Consider the following 4,590-nt stretch of genomic DNA (forward strand, 5'->3'; position numbering starts at 1 on the left):
CATTGAAACTTAATGGAAAATAATTTTAGGTATGTAATAAGCTGTAATACAAAATCATTACAAAACTCATCAAGCTATCAGAATGTCAGAACATGACCATAACGCTATATCAGAGATTTGAAATGCTTTTCAATGCCATAGTATGATGTTGGAATTTTATCCTACATCCGACCGTAATGCTACATGATGGTTACAATTGTATCCTAGTCCTTACCTGATGTTGAGCATTTTTTCCTCCCTTGTTTGGATTTCTGATCGCATGCGTTAAGTGTTAATGCTCGTTGTAATGACCCGACTCTATATTTGGCGAGGCAGCGAACCCGTTATAATAGGGAATTGCTTAACCCGACGCTGCGAGAATTCATGGACAGGGATTTGATGCCTTTGCTCCGCCAAAGGGAAGCACGACGTTCCCTCTAGTGAGATGTGCGAAATACACTCTTTGGTTGCCTAGCTGTCCGGACGCCGCAGTTAGATGTATGGGGAAGGGCATCGAATGTCTATCCATGATACCGATCCCTAACATTCTAGGTTTGATCTGGCAATGAAATCGTATTATACTACATGATGTGTCACAGGATAGTAATCATTTTCTCACTATCCTGTTGCTAAATCAGTAGGAAAACAAACAACATGTTAATAGAATTTTGTCCCGATGCATTTTGTCTCCTACAATCCGTGAAACTGCCATCAATGCAAAAGGTCACTATGACTTTATCCCAATTCCCCTCAGTAGGAAAAACACAACATGATGCATAACATGATGTTGAACATTTTGTCCTACTTTCTTTTTCATCAAAACGTACACAGCCCTGTGAACCCAGTCTTAAGCATCTGGTTGGAGAAACTTCTCCTGGATGTCAAAGCAATTGTATCCTTGTAGGCCCATTGCCTTTTCATTACAGGTCAAAATAGTCGACATTCAAAGTTTTTTTAGTATTGTTGGAATTTTGTCCTGATTTTTGTATGCCCATTGCCTTTGCATTACAGAACAAATTTGACAAAACAGTCGAGCTGATACATGATGGCGTCAGATATGATTTTGTCCTCCTATTACAACATGATGATACATTAGGAATGTCAAAGCATTGTATCATTGAGAGACATTCAAGGCTTTATAGTATTAAAAAGTAAAAAAATGAAAACACTGTTATTATTCAAATATTACAGCCATTCTGTCACAGAAACAATTATGACTTGTTATCTGAAGACTTTGTGATTGAAAAACGCACTACAATGACAACAAATAAAAAACAATATGTATTTGGAAACAACTTTATGCGGCAAATAAAGAAATCAGATTAACAAATGCAGAAAGTAATTGTAGCTGTTCAGAACGAGTTAAGTATAAACAGGAAGACTGAATGGTAAAGTGTATTTCTCTTAAACATTTAAATGCATTGTATATGATTATATAAGCGCATGACATATCTTTTTCTCAGTTACTATATCTAGCTTCTTACAAATTGTAATATAAGTAATGTCTTTGGAATAACGGTTATCGCCTAATCAATAAGCATGAACTACAGAAAATATTTCATTAAGCAAGCTGAATAAAGAAAGAAAACCAATGTCAGCACCGGAGGATTGCTTAAAACAGCACAAGGTCACCCGGATGAGTACTGAACAATTTTTCTGCAGCCCATTTCAGTGGTGGAGCTAAAAGTTCAGTTACATCGCCTCTGTTCCATGCCCGGTACGGTGACGGTAGAACACAATCCAGTGCCCGCTGTCCAACAGTCTCAACCTGCAAAATATTGTCTTGTTCAAATGGTCACATCTACTGACTAAGTTATGGTTAACTTTGGAGTATAAATACGTTTTTTAATTGGCTGTGTCCCTTCTTAATATGTAATATGTTTGACCTGAACAAATGGATAATGTCGTAAAAATATTTAATATATTTCAGTAGACGGTTTTATAATCCAAAATAATCATTAATGAATAAAACTATCTTTTCAATTAGATGTATTACAAAATTGTTGTTTAATGGTTAATCAGGACATAATTTGAGGTACATTCAACTGAAAACATGCATCTGGTAAATTGTGTCAATGTTAATCCTCTGTAATATCAAGATGTCTAATTTGAAAACAAAGATACAAAAAGAGAGACTGCCACGAAAATATACTTCTTATTTAACTTGAGTTAGGTCAAAATAATGTGTCATTGTGTTGTGAAGAATTACGTTTAATTGTTGACTTATAATCAAATTTTGTTTTCTAGCGTTCAAGCTTCAAAAAATTTTATCACTGATTTTAATTATTTATAAATCAATACAGACTTATTACACATATCTGTAACTGATTCATAGCTATTGACGGAATTCATGTAATCGTTGCAGCCTTTCTTTTACGTGTAACGAAATAAACTAAAATAAGATGTTTCTCATTGATTGGAAGGAATGGTCCTGTAAGCACAGATGGTATTGTGTGTTCATCTTATTTTCTGTTTTACATAATTTGCATAATAATCTTATTCGCTAAGCGAAACATTTATAACATATTGTAGTCGTACAAAAATTGTAATCTAGTCCGACAACAGTTTAAGATTCGCATTCATGTACGCAGAATAGGTCATTGAACTAAATAATCAATTCAATCCAGAGTATTCCAGACCTGTTTGCTTCTGCCTTTCCCATATCTGCATTCTGTAGCAAAGTGTTCGCAATTGTACGTAGCTAAGTCATAACCTCCTTTCCCAATTCTCATATAAGCTCGTTTTACGATTTCACTTTTTCTGAAAGGTCTGAAATAGAATAAATTAGAACACAAAACGCAAAGCGTACAAACAACCCGATTAGAAGTGTTCTTCACATTGCGAGTGTAATCACAGGTCTCTACTAGTTTCTATATCGATTTAACTAAAAAGTAAATGAAATAGGTCGGAGCCTTTTGCTCAAGAAGATGTATTGATACACTAAAGGTAAAGAAATTAATATGTTATTGATGTGTGCCTTTAAAGAGGTTAACACTCTTTGTATGTTTCAGAATAATTTGTATATTTGATGTATTGATAACGTAAGCACAGATAGTGCTTGACTCCCTTTTCATGCTAGCATTGCTATAATTATTGTTGAATTACTGTAAACAATAGGATTTGGGTCATTTGTGGCTAATTTGGTTTCATTACATCGATAGCTCGATCCCAGCATCACACATTATGTCATATTATAAGGGGCAGGACATGGTATTTTCTGAAACTCCTCGAAAATGAATGGAAATGCCATTAATCTATTCTTTATGATGTAAAACGTTAACAAATAGCTGAAAACTCTTAAATTTTTGTGTTTTGGAATTAAGATCGAATTTTCGACCAGGTGGCTCTATTTTGGTTCGTTTTAGGACCTAGTAAATGTCTTTTCTCGCATTTTAGCACTTCGGTTGTCTAAATATCATTGAAATTAGCATGGTTCTGAATGAAGATGACAATCATTGTAACGATTAAATGGATCTTAAATGAAAATTCCACGAATAAGGTAAAATAAATTGAAATTTTGCTTGCACAGGGCTAAATTTCGTGTATTTTTGGGGATGGGGGTGACCTGTAATGAATTGTCATTTCTCTATATTTTCTCAATATTTTGCACCAAAACTAAGCAGAATAGGTGTACCTTGAGAATGAATGCAAATTCATGGAAAAATCAAACAAAATTTTCTCTTATAGCCTGATCACTACCAAATAGAATTTAAGCCTCCGCTCTTCTAGTCACAAGTAATATAAATATTACTAATCTTTTTTCCTTTCCTAGTGTATTTTCTCGGCAGCAGCGTTCTTACTTGTAATCTACCGCTTTTCAGTATGTATTATTTTGCATTCTATTGAAATCGGCATGTTCCTATCGCATGCTATGTAAAAATGGCGGCGTAAGAATTTAATGTCTCGAAAAGAGAAACTGAAAGAAACGAAAAGAAGTAAATTCAGCGGGTTGTATTTAAGGAACTGTAGTTTTCTTATATAAAAGTTAACACCGCCTTTTCTTTTTGTTTTTCTAAAGTAGCTATCTAGTTCTTTATGGGAATATAAGTCTCTGAAAACCTGATATGCTAGAAAATGTCGAAAAGTCGTTATGAAGTAAGTGGATTTTATATGAAATAAAGAACAACTGGATTTAGCGGCGTTCAGCCTATACAATAGTTATAGGGAGCCAGATATTTGATAGAGCAAGTAATCGTTGTTAAAGGCTATGCATAAATTTTGACCAATTAAAAACAAGTTCTGTAAATAGCACGTCTGCTGAGGTATAAATAAGTAGATGGGTGACAGAGAGAACATTCGGTATCCAGCGACCAAAAAAGACATATCGAGGATTCAACTGATACTACACTGCCAGGACGAATAAATTATTAAAAAAGAAAAAGTTTGAAGTTCATAGATTAAAGAAGAGTTGCAGAATTTCAACAAGGTTTTGAGCTAATTAAAGGGCCAGCGCATAGGAGTTTTACCTTAAGAGTAGCTGAATGCTATAGACGATCGCAAATATAGACTGAGCATCGGAAAGCTGAGACAGAGACCCAGAGTTTGGTAATCTACTGAGATAGTAGGAGAGTTCCAGCGTATAGACAATTCAGTGTTATTAACGAAGTACAA

The 4,590-nt window shown here is 34.5% G+C and overlaps 1 long non-coding RNA gene across 1 annotated transcript; it reads right to left on the reverse strand.

The window, feature by feature from the left end:
• Positions 1 to 1,259: 1,259 nt before the first annotated feature.
• On the reverse strand, positions 1,260 to 3,543 carry LOC128552142 (uncharacterized). The gene is made up of 2 exons (XR_008368984.1): positions 2,619 to 3,543; positions 1,260 to 1,747 (listed from the first exon to the last, which is right to left on the reverse strand). It is a non-coding gene; the product is annotated as an uncharacterized LOC128552142 (long non-coding RNA).
• Between the last annotated feature and the right edge of the window lie 1,047 nt (positions 3,544 to 4,590).

Source organism: Mercenaria mercenaria, unplaced genomic scaffold, assembly GCF_021730395.1.
Source record: "Mercenaria mercenaria strain notata unplaced genomic scaffold, MADL_Memer_1 contig_2076, whole genome shotgun sequence".
Taxonomy (NCBI): domain Eukaryota; kingdom Metazoa; phylum Mollusca; class Bivalvia; order Venerida; family Veneridae; genus Mercenaria; species Mercenaria mercenaria.